General features: G+C 49.4%; 1 protein-coding gene across 47 annotated transcripts in view; it reads left to right on the top strand.

Moving 5' to 3' along the window:
- TCF7L2 (transcription factor 7 like 2) overlaps positions 1 to 12,534 on the top strand; it is a 196,217-nt gene that overhangs the window by 36,297 nt on the left and 147,386 nt on the right. The gene's annotated exons all lie outside the window — the stretch shown is intronic.

Below are 12,534 nucleotides of genomic sequence, written 5' to 3'. Positions count from 1 at the left end.
CTTTTTGTGTCTGGCTTCTTTTGCTTAGTTAAGCATAGTGTTTTCAGGGTTCTTCCATGTTTTAGCATGTGTCAGTTCTTCATCCCTTTTTTGGGGCCAAATAACATTCCACTGCATGGAGATACACACACACACACACACACACACACACACACACACACACACACACACACACACACACACATATATCACGTTGTCTTTATCCATTCATAGGTTTTTGTATGGACATATGTTGTCATTTCTCCTGGGTATATCGACCTAAGAGTGGAATTGCTGAATCTTATAATAACTCTTATGTTTAACTTTTTGAGGAACCACCAAACTTCTAAAACCTTGGATTCTGTGATGTGCCAGTTGTGTTGGGCAAGATGGCAACATGTGACTTTGCCAGAGACAGTATAAAGATTGTCTATTAAAAAAACTGGTCATGTTAAGTCCCCCCCAAACTCCCTCCCCCCGCACTGTTATAATTGGATGGACACCTATCAGTTACATTCCTGTAACCCAGGAGTTTTTGACCCTGGCTGCATAATACAATCACCTGGGAGCTTCTAGAAAATAAAAGTCTCATCTCCAGATCAGTTAAATCAGAGTCTCTAGCTACTGGAGTTTTGACCTGATTTTCACAAGTTGGTGTTGCCTCTTTCTCTCCTTTCTCCCATGGGCGAGATGAAAAGGCAGAGATGGGGTTGGTCGTGCAGACTAGAAAGAATCTACAAAGATGCCAACATTCTCTTATGAGGCTCCATGGCTGTAAATGGGAACCTGGGACTTGGGCAGGTAAACGGGAGGAGCTTGTGAGAGGTGACTTGTGGCTGGGATGGGCGAGGGGGGTGGGGGGAGAATCTCCTAACCTCTGTACATTTTGGCTGTAATTATTTTCGAGCTGAAGCACACGATTACCCACAGAGATAGTTGCTGAGAGATTCCTTGGTTCCCTGACAGTGGCTGGACTTTGTTGTTTCGTGGTGGTCTTTCTGTCTCAGTCCTGGGTACCGAGCCACCGCCCCTCTCTCCTAAAGGCTGTCATTCCCTGCAGGGGCGGGACTGATTAGGGATGGAGAGACCCTGGCCTGCGCTGGATTTTACTAAGTATAGGGGTGGCCTTACGCATGTCACATGTCACCACATGCCGAGGAGCTCAGAGGGAGGGACTGATCTAGGAGGACCTTTCACCCGGGCTGTTCTGTGGTTCAGATCGTTTTCTCCTTAAGCCTACCGCTGCCTGGTGTTTTGGTGGAATTGGCTTAAATGCCACTCCCTCAGAGCTCCCCTCTCTGAAACCTCCTCCTCAGGGGTCCTCACCTCCCTCAGGCCTGCCCCTTGGTTTCCTTCCGTGCGGTGATCACTCACACCCTGGCATCTTCCTCTACCCGGCTCTTCCCTTCCCCACCTGATGTTCACTCCACAGGGATGGGAAGCGTCAGTTCTTTGCTCTCTGCTCATTGTCTGGGGGCTCCAGAAATATCGCGAGTAAGTGAGCTGTTGAATCTTTATCCCAAGTATCCAGTGACTGTAGGCATGTAGCTTTGAGCCTCTGGGAGCTGATTCCTTTTTTTTTCTTCTTTAATTTAATAAATTATATTCAAGAAGAAATAATAATGGTCAACATTTATTGGGAACTTTGTGTCCAGCGTGGGGCTAAGGACTTTATTAGTCTTGTTTATACCTTATCGCAATCCTGCGAGGTAGGTGGTCGTGGACAGACTCCCATTTTACAGGTGAGGAAACAGGCCAGTAGGAGGTGCAGCCTAGATTAGGACCCTGGCCAGACTGCGGAGCCCTTAGAGCTCTGTTTTCCCCCAGGAAGGGAATTAACAAATAAAAGAATTCTGTGCATTGGAAAAAAAAGACACTTGGGGAGGAGGATGGTGACCCTCTTGGCCGCGGTAACCAAAATGATTTCGTGCTCCCTGTCAAAAGGTGTCTGTTAGCGCACCAAGAAAAGGCTGCTTTCAGTGATACCCAAAGTGATGCTCAACTGGTTTTTGCCTAAAAGCCAGAAAAGGGGCAGCGTGGTGGTCCACGTGCCAAAGCAGGCAGCTCAACGGAGAGAGCCAGGCATGGGAGACACCCCAGAATCCAGTGTTCTCTCTGTCGACCACTGCCCAAGACCAGGGCTTCCTGAGCGCTGAGTGATGGCCACAGAACCAGTTAGCACAAGCCTTGCTGAGGCCCTTGGCGGAGGCTGGAATGCTCACCGGTGATCCTTATCTAGGAAGGCCAGAGGCCACGATTGCCCACCTCTCCTTCCTCGGCCGGCTTCTGTGGGGCACAAGACTTTCTGGCCGGCACTTAGCACATGTGAAGCCAGCAGGCTGATGCGGTGTGTGTAGTATGCCAACTTAGGGCCTTCTAGCTGAAAGGGGCCAGAGAGACTGTTTCATTTACTTCCTTGTTTCCAGATCATGGATCTGAAAGGGAGGTGAAGGTCAAAGCCCCTTAGTGGCTGAGCTACGGCTAGAGCCCAGGGCTCTAGGGGGGAAACTTCTGCAGATTTGGGGCACTTTCCAAGGGCCTTCTGTTTTCTGAGACATCAGGGAGACCCTGTGTTCCTCAGAGGTTAGAATTTAGTTTGGGGAAAGATAAAACAGAAGAGGTGCGATTCCCGCTCTGCTGTGATTGTGCGTAGTGATGAGGGTGGTGGTGAGGAGGTGAGCTGAATTCCAAGTGGTTCCAAGGAGTTTAGCAAGACTCTTGCTCAGGCGTCCTTCTCCTCAAAAAATAACGAAGCAATGGGTTTCTTAAGAGATCTTGAAGCATGTCTGCTATGGGTTTTGTAGTTATTACAATAAATGGTCAATTGGATAATTTCCTCCCTACCTTCCACTATTGGGGTGATGTAGCCTCGGCAACTAGACGTCTTTGAGAATTGTCTACGGCTGGTAGAGCATCTCTTAACTTGGAGCAGACGTCAGTCTAACGGTGTAGGTTGGTTTAGACAGACCACAGGTCCATCAGCATTTGAAAAAGCAGTTGGAGAAATTGTGCTTTGTCTTGATTTGAGTTGTGATATTTTGTTTTGACACTTTAAGTAACATGAAGGGAGGGTGGGAGAGGTGTTTTGTTCATCCAAAGGGTAATGGGATGAAAGCTGAGAGGTACCAGGCCTGAGGGGTTCATTGTGAGATCGTTGAGGAGATGATGGCATCATGCCATTGGTTGATAGTCATGTGGCCGACCCCCAGAGGCTGAAAAGGAGCAAGAGGCCCGTGGGCTTCGCTGGGAAGGAAGTTGTGGAGTTGCTGCCTTCCAGGAAAGGGTTGACACCCCTCCCCACGAGGGAAGAGGCCAGGGACCAGAGGGGACCAGCCCATCGAGTGATTGCACCTTCAGAGTGCCTCCTGGTCTCATCCGCTCTGTCCTGCCTCTAGGGGTTGCCTTCTCAGACCCGGGGTCGAGCTCAGAAAGATTCCATACTGGCTTTTTTCCCCCTGAAGCTGGGGTGTTATATTGAGACCCAGTCCCTTACCTCATGACTGCTTGTGGAGTTGTGGTCTTTGGCTGAGCAATTTTATCAGCGACCCAGTATTGTAAGCTAATCATTCCTGACCTGCTTCCCCACAGCTGATTGTCCTGTTTCCGGTATATTGCAGCACCCAAGAGGAGGAGGAGTTGCTTAATCAGTTGCCTTGACAGTTAAAAGAAAAAGGAGTGGGGAGGGATATTTTGATGATATTCCTGATTCATTCTAGAAGATGTGGAGCGTGGGGTGGGCAGTGAAGGGAGGGGAGGCGTCCTTGGTTGTGGGCATAGCCCTGGCCCAGAACGCCAGAGCCCAAGTTCTGTTCATGCTTAGTCCCTTTCTGGTTGTACAAACCATCCTTCTGGACCTGTTTCTTTATTTGTAAATTGAATTGGACTATAAGAAAACATTCCTGGGTTTTTCACATACGAAGGACCCCCCACCTTTTCTTTTTAGGTATAAGTAGCACTTGGAGGGTAGCATTTGTGAAAGGAAAAGGGGGGGAAAGCTGGATCGAGCAGGGGAGGCGTCAGAGGGCAGTGCCAATGTGACAAAGTCTCTGCCAGCCCAGGGGCCAAGAAGACCCATTTTTAAGTGCTGAAAATTACACAGAATCTCCCTGCATCAGACCTTAAAGCAACCCTCATTTACTGAGTGGTTACTGAGCTAAGCGCTTGATAGATATTTTGCAGTTTCACTGCTGCATGAGGCCACACTCCTTTTCCAGCTGAGCAAACACTGGCGCAGGAAAGGCAAGTGACTTGTTCAGAGTCACACAGCGAGGGAAGGGGTTAGAAGCCTGAGCACTTAGCTGCTGCATCTCCTCTCCTCAATATACATGTTCTGTGTTTGCTGACTGGGAACCACACACCGTGACCAAAAGCTCTAAGACTCTGGTAGTGCTTTTGCGTGGCCTCGTACGTTTATTAGTCATCACAACATCTACATGGAACGAAGAGGCAGGTTCGGCAGTGTGAGAGGTTATCTTCCTGTGTCCGCTCCATCAGTCTAGCTTGGGGGGTGGACTTGGGGCACTCTGAAGTGATGCTGGGCCTCTACCACGCTTGCCCCGTTTGTACGGGGCTTTCTAGTTAACGGGGTTCTTTGCTGCAGGATGACCTTGTCCGTGCAGGCCTATGTAACGGAGTAATTGAAACGGTCCTAGGTCATTGTCTGCATTCCGTGTGGCTGAACGGGCAGGCTGTCCATGACGTGGCAGCCCCAGCCTTGACCTGGGAGAGGCCGGGAAGCACCTCGTAGCGCAGGAGGTGTCGGGCTGAGTTAGGAGCCCTGTTATTACATAACAGCACCTTGGCTTAGCTTGATGCCTTCCTCCCGGGAAGCTCTCTGCATTCTGCAGATACCATCTCAGTTTGTTTTCTGGGAGGAGGGAGAGGAAGCTGCCCAAGAGATGAGTTCCTCTGTGAGGGATTTGAATACAGGTATTGAGAAATGGGGTTGCTGGGTCATTTTTCTCCTTGTCTGGATAAAGACTTGAATACCCTGAAATTTTAGTTGTTTGTCCTATAAGTAAGGCCTATGGTAGAAAACAATCCTGGCCTGAGGATTTCCCTGTTGGTGCTGGGAATTCCCTGGTGGTCCAGTGGTTATTAGGACTCCACAATTTCACTGCCGAGGGCTCGGGTTCAATCCCTGGTTGGGGAACGAAGATATCCTGCAAGGCGCGCAGCGTGGCTGGAAAAAAAAAAAAAAAAAAGAACCTGGCGCTACTTAGTGGGTGTTGGCCATAGATCTCAGGAACTGTCAGGAAAATTGGATATGCCAAAGAACTTGTAGTTTTGGCCACCCACTCTTGTCTATAAATACCTTTGTCTATATTGTGTTAAAACTAGAAGGATAGGCAGACTGGATCAAGGAGACCTGGACTGAATCTCAGCTGCCTTGATGGACCTCCCCGGGGCCTGTTTTCTCTTTTGTAAAAAGAAGTGGGGAGAGCCGGTTTGCAGGGCAGAAGTTGAGACACAGATGTAGAGAACAGACATATGGACACCAAGGGGGGAAAACTGCGGTGGGGTGGGGATGGTGGTGTGCTGAATTGGGCGATTGGGATTGACATGTATACACTGATGTGTATAAAATTGATGACTAATAAGAACCTGCAATATAAACAAACAAACAAAACAACTAATACTAAACTTTCATTGGGTTATTTGTATGGAAATATGTTAATATAAATGTTTCAGACATTAAAAAAAAAAAAAAAAAGAAGTGGGGAGCAGGCTGTCGTCATAAATGTCCTCTAGCGTGCGCCCCTAGGAGTTTCCTCCGAAAAGTCTGGGGCTGGGTGCTTCTCAGGGAGTCTGCATAAGCAGTCACCTCTTGGAGAATTCAGGTGCCCCTTGAAAGGTCCAAGAAGTCCTACAGTTAAAAGAGAATCGGCAGCTCTTTGTAGGCCAGAATATAATGTCCCCTGGGGACTGTGGGATGAGGTGCTGCTTGAGCAGCCTCCCATGTCTGAGATGTGTCTCACCCCGCTTTCTCTGATCCATCTGTTGTGGGTCACAGGCGTCTCTGCTCGGTCAAGGGATGGTCACCGTCTTGGGCGGGCAAACTGTGATGGGAGGAGCGTTGTGTTACCAGTGCTTGTCTAACTCATTACGCAGCATGACCAAGCTCTGGAGGGAAGAAGAAAAATCAAGACCCACCTGGACTGAGGCTTGAGGCCCTTGGCAAATAGAAGAATGCAGTTGTATGACCGGAAGGGAATTGGCCATAGTCTGGCCAGTCTCTTATTTTCAAAGGTGAGCGGTCTTCAGGCCCAGAGAGAGGCAGCGTGACCCTCCTAGGATCCCGCAGTTAACGAATGGCCGAGGTTTGACAAATCACTCAGAGCAAGACACCAGAGCTATTTAATCTGCCAAATGGTGTTAGGATGTCTTTCCTGGACAGTGTAGGCAACGCTGTTTGCTTAGGATGGCCTTTGGCAGTGCTGTTGTTGTCCTAGCACTGGCAAACCATCTCTTGGGCCCAGAGGGGAGGGTGAGAAATCATACCTCTGGTAGAAGGCTCTAAGTACACGAGCACACCACATGGTCCATTGGCTCTGTCCATGCGATCCATGGCTGAAGATTTACTGCACTGCCTTCGGTTGGACAGGCACCTTTATTTTTCTGTTTCGGGGTTTTTGATGTGGTTGGGTCATATCTCTCCTCCTCCAAATTCCCTGTCCGTGCTCCACCCTCCACGCCCCAGGCCTCCACCCAGCCGGCCACAGCTTCCTCATCCTTAACTACGTGCGAACTGGGTTTTGACAAGCATGATGAACTGGGTATTTTCGGCAGGCTCCAGAGGAGCGCTCGGGAGGGCAGGCCTGGAGTCAGGAATGTTTCCTGCAACCCGTGCATCCAGTGGGCAGGCCTCCCTCACCCTGCCCTGGGCTGGGGATGCCCCAGCTAGGAGGGCAGGGGCACCAGGGCAGGTTGGAGAACTCCAGCCTCTCCCCAAGCCTTCGGATGCCTCCTAGAAAAGCGGGACCTGAAACTTTTATCACCACGGCTACAGGTGAAAGACTTTCATTTGGCTGTGCTGGTCCTACAAAGACTGTTTTATTTATGTGTTTCTGAGCCCTTAAAAATTCTTTTAGGGCACATCAGTGGGGAGTTACTAGAAACTTTGAAATAAGAAAAATGCCTGCAGAGTAAGCAGACCCCAAGCCAGCCAGCTCTGAGTTGTGTGCTGGTAGCTGGTAGGTTGGTTCTCAGAGAAGTGGCTAGGTGGATGGGTTAGTGAGCTGCGAACTGCTTTCTCCACCGCCTTAGTTTTCAGTGACTAAGTGGGTTTTTTTTCCTTCTTGTGGTGTGGAGGGAGAACTACTCTAAACTTTTCTCTGGACATGTTAGCTCCCAAAGGGTCCTCTAGCATTTCTGGTTTGTGCCACAAAGCAAGCTTGAGGGGGATGTGTGTGCCCCCTCCCCCCTTCCCCGTGAACCAAATCACCCTTGAAGATACTCGGTGTTAGCAAGAAGGAAGTTTCTGTTGTCTTCTGAATGTTGAGTTTAAAGTTAAACAGAAGAGATGTGACTCTAAGCCAGCCATCAGTAAGGCAGTCAATTTGTTTTCCCCCCCCCCGAAGTAATGTCCTAAAGAATTAAAAACCCTCCGGGCACTCAGTGTTTCCATTTATCAGCATAGGTGCGAGGTGCTGTGCAGTCCAAGCCTAGCTGCTTGGGGGTTTGGAGGCTTGTCCCAGTCCCGGCTCCCTCTGGGCTCACTCAGTTCTCCGTCTGTAAAATGGCACAGTAATTTCTGCCACCCTGTGGATGATGGTGAGAATTAAATGGGCTGGAAGCTTGCAGCCCTCAGCCCCTGTTCTTCGGAAGAGAAAGCTGTGACTTATGAAACCTACGGGTTACGTTCAGCTTTGTGTGAGGCCCGGGACGATATCAAGGTGGCCTGATAAAACTTTTTTTAGACCCAGATGTTTTGGGTTCAGTTAACTACCTGGTCCCTGAGTGCATGTTGTGGGCCAGATAGGTTGGCCGCCAAGGAAGCCGGCTGGGGGCTTGACTTCTCTGTCTTTCCTTGGGGCTGCTGGGTCCAACTTGTTTAAGTTGAGTGATTTTCAAATGGAGCTGATCTTGAACCCCAGGGGGCGTTTGGCAATGTCTGGAGATATGTAGGATTGCCATTCCTTGGGGGTTGCTACTGGCATCTAGCGGGCAGAGGCCCGAGATTCTGCTAAACATCCCGCAATGCACAGGACATACCCTCCCCGTGACAAAGAATTCTCCAGCCCAAGATGTTAGTAGTGCGGAGGGTGAGAATCCCCGGCTGAGTGTCTGGTGTGAGTGAGCGTGTGTGTGTGTGTGTGTTTCCTGTTCTACATTCGGGGAAGGAGACCCGCACGTGCTGCCCTGGTGGTCACTGTGTTGGGTGCGAGCAGTCTGTGCCCCAGTCCTGGTGTTGGTTATGGGAACGTCAGGATCGGAGCAGGCCCGTGAAGGGCCCTTAGAATCCAACAGGAGAAAGAATTTAATTGGATTTATTTAGTGGTTCTATTAAATTGTCTTTGCTTCTATTTTGAGACCCTCTCTTCAAAACTTACAGTAAAACACAAAAGGAAAGAAAACCCACATTATCCCTCCACTTTTTCTTGGAAGAGGGCCTAGTGAATGAGTCCGAGTTGCCCACCTCTTCAGATGTAACTGCTTTTTTTTTAAAAAATTATTTATTTATTTATTTATTTATGGCTGTGTTGGGTCTTCGTTTCTGTGCGAGGGCTTTCTCCAGTTGTGGCAAGCGGGGGCCACTCTTCATCGCGGTGCGCGGGCCTCTCACTGTCGCGGCCTCTCTTGTTGCGGAGCACAGGCTCCAGACGCACAGGCTCAGTGGTTGTGGCTCACGGGCCTAGTTGCTCTGCGGCATGTGCGATCTTCCCAGACCAGGGCTCGAACCCGTGTCCCCTGCATTAGCAGGCAGATTCTCAACCACTGCGCCGCCAGGGAAGCCCCAGATGTAACTACTTTTAACAATGTGATATGTCTGTAAATTTTGCCCATCTCTAAATTACATTTCAGGGCCTTTGTGCATATATATGTGTGTATATATATTCTTACATATGAGAACATATATATTCTTATATACATATGAATATGTTTTTACTCATGCGTATATATGAATAAGGATGGAAAGAAATTAATTTTTGGAATCTTAAGCCATCAGAGACTTATGTAATGACCAGAGGCAGCCCTGATTATGTATATGGGCAAAGCATTTGTGAACAGTGTCTCCTTTGAGTAACATACAAAACAAGCTTTTCTTTAACATTGGCCATGCAAGTTGGCCTTCTGCAATGAGGGCCTCTCTCTATTCCTCCCACCTTTGAGCAAACATTATTTATTGTGGCCGATATGTGATCAGGTCTTGATTTGGGGCTTCTTTTTGATGCTCTTCCTTTGTGGGATCTCACCCATGTGCCCCTGGAGACCCTTTGGCTGCCAGAACCTTTGTTTGCCAACCACCCATGTGGTGCCAGTAGCATGTGCTTTGTGGCGAGCGGTCCCCAGAGTCCCAGCATGGCCTGGGGATGGTCTCTGTGATTGGACCTGGATACCTTCTGGAGTCACTTTTGGGCTCAGAAATAATGGCTGTGCTCTCCTCCCCCTCCCCTCTCCTCCCTGACCCCCTTTCCTAACCTGAACCATTTTTAGCTTTGTTTCTAGTAACTTACCAAATGTTTTATGGACAAGCAGGGGAGGGGGAAAGGGAACTCGTCTAAGATAACCTACGTCGTGCCAGCCACGGCGCGCAGTGACTGTCACTTCTCCAGCCCTCTGATGCCAGTAGGTGGGCTTCTCATGAACCAGGTGGGGAACCTGCCTGAGGTTCCACAGGCAGCAAGTGTCGATGACTGGATCGACTCAGATCCCCAGACCCCGTGAGGTGGTGGTGGACCACCACCACGTTTAGATGGCTCGGAGCTCGGCGGGACTCTGAGGCTGGAGGCTCCGTGCCCACCCACAGGCAGCAGGGGCTGCGGACACGTGCCTTCCGTGTGGAGAGCCTGGAGAATGGACACATTCGGAGGCCTTTTAGGATCCTCTGGGGGCTGGAAGAATCACGTGAAGCCTGGGATTGGTAAACCATCGGGACTTCACAGATGGAAGAAACAGGCAGAGAAAGGGGAAGTTGATTGCCCAAGATCAATCAGTTAGTTTGCACTTGATGAATGAGAAGTGATTTCCCTGGTTCCTTGAAGAGAGGGTGGACTTTTGATCTTTAGGAGGAGTGCCAGGGAGTGGGGAGAGCTCTGGGGTGCGGTGCTGCTTGGAGCAGGAAGTAGAGTGTGAGCCACTGTGGTAGGAAAGTCACTTAAGGGCAGAGCAGGGAGGGTTCACGGCCAGAGGATGGATTGGGTCTCCGGCGAGATACATCAGTATTTTAGGGAGCGATGAAGGAGCTGCAGGTGAGACCTTCCCCTGGAGGATGGGGCAGCTCAGTGGACAGTGGTACTTTAAGGTCCTTTGGTCATTATTCGGACTGAGAGATTATTTGGACAGAGATTATAGGGTCCAGCTCTGTCAGAAATTAGAGATGGTGGCTGGCTGCAATGAAATAGGAATCCTTTCCAAAATCCTACTTTTTTTACAGGAAGACTTCCCGGTCTGGAATCGAGGTGGCATTTTTCTTTTCCCAGCTGTGACTCACCATAATTTTTCAGACAGTTAACATTAAGTTTCCCACCCTGAATCGGAGTGTACCGTGGGGTGTGGGTCTTTGCACCGCTTCGCTGTTTTAAACCCTCTTTTTGATCCCTCAGAATGTCTTCCTGCCTGAGCCTCTGTAGTTGTGGTGGTTCAGGGGAACGGGGCTGGGGGCTTTGTGTTATGATGCTCAGACTCTGGGTACGTTTCCTGGCGCCTGGCAGGTACTGAGCCAAAGGTGAATGAATGAATGAAGCCCGTGGTGCTCAGGGTGGTTTATAGATGGTCTGACACGCTGTCGGATCGCTTGGGTGGTACGTGGCGCACGTGTGAGCAGAGTGTCCTCCCGCTGTGCAGTGAGCAGTTAGCGTGGTGCTGGTTGTGGTGATGTGCAGGCAGAAAGCCTGGTCCTCGGAGGATGGGTCTGAGGTCCGTGTCTGGCGACAGCTGGCAGGATCACTGCAGAGGAGGTGCCCATCTTGCTGGGCTTTAAATTGGGCTTGAGCTGGCGGCATTCTAAGTCCTTTCCTGTAGTCTGGGGTTCATTGTTGGTGTGATCTACTGGGCTTCGCTGTGGCTTTGGAAATGCTCTCACCCCTCGATGACCCTGGAGCTGGGAGCAGTGATTCCTAAAGTGTCCCGGTGCTTGGCCCCAGGTGCTTCTGTGGTTGTCACCCTCTCCCTTGCCACCCCTGTTGCCCTGTCTTGCTTGAGGGTTTGAGATTGAACGGCCGGCCACTCCTTGCACTGAGGGGTGAGGGTTGCCCCCTTGAGGTGGTCGATCTGCAGAAGGGATGGGGGGCGGAGCAGAAAGAAGTTATCCCCCAGTGTCTGTCCTTGTTGTCATCCTGGAGTTCTTTCCTGGAATCCAAAGGAACGAAAGAGGGAAAACCACTCTTGGTTTGGGCAAGGATTTCAGTTGATGGGTCTGGTAGTTCCCCTCCGTGAAAATTGTTTTCTTTTGACCAGAGTCTGGGCCATGGTGTCATTGTCTAAATGTGGAATGTAGCTGTTATGTGTTCTGGGAAATAAAAACCAAGACTGATCTGGGGGATCCATAGAGGTAGGAAAAGGAGGGGACCAGTAGAACATTCGGGGAGGGGGGAGGGGGGAGAAAAACGGCTCTGTTGGTATCCTAGAGAAAGAACTTGTTAGATTTGGAGAGAGTGAAGATAAATTTGGCCTTAAGGGCCTCCGATTCCTTTTGGAGACTTTTCTTGCAAAAAATGAAATGAAACTCAGGAGATGTAGCAGATTGGGAAACAGCACATTCTGTCCATAATGAAAGGTCGTCCCACAAGAATTTCTTTCTCTATTTTATTCCTTTAGCCAAATTTCTGTTGCTAAAAGGGGAAAGGGGGTAGAGACAGGCTTATTTATTTTCTTAGTTGAAACCTCAGATTTTATATTTCAAGCCCATTTTCCTGGGTCAGAACAAGCAAAGCCCAAAGATTGATTGATTCACTGTGGTGTTCCAGAAGCTGTCGTTGCCCAGACCCTCCCACGATGGAGGTGCCGGCCAGAAGGTGCTATCAATTGAACTTTTTTCTTTTTCCCCCTTTTGACTTAGAGCATAACTTAAAGTGCACAGACCTCAGGTATCCAGCTCTATGCTTTTTACACGTTTACGCCTGTGTAACCACGACCCAGATCAAGATAAAGGAGATTTTCCAGTCATCTTAGAGGCCCTCTCGTGCCCCTTCCCAGAGAGAACCACTTCAGATTTCTATAACCATAGCTTTTCTCTTTTTGAATTTCATATACATAGAATCATCACTGGTGTTTTAATTTTAATTTCATACCTCTCCACTCTGTCAAAATCCAGTCTATTGGAATCTTTGGATGTTTCTTCATAAGAATGCTTTTTGTGTCTTACCCGTGTGTCACAGAATTCTTGGTGCAAAA

The sequence above is a fragment of the Balaenoptera physalus genome, assembly GCF_965194825.1.
Source record: "Balaenoptera physalus genome assembly, chromosome: 14".
NCBI lineage: Eukaryota > Metazoa > Chordata > Mammalia > Artiodactyla > Balaenopteridae > Balaenoptera > Balaenoptera physalus.
Note: the sequence above shows the minus strand (reverse complement) of the source record. Positions and strands in the feature narration are given on the sequence as shown.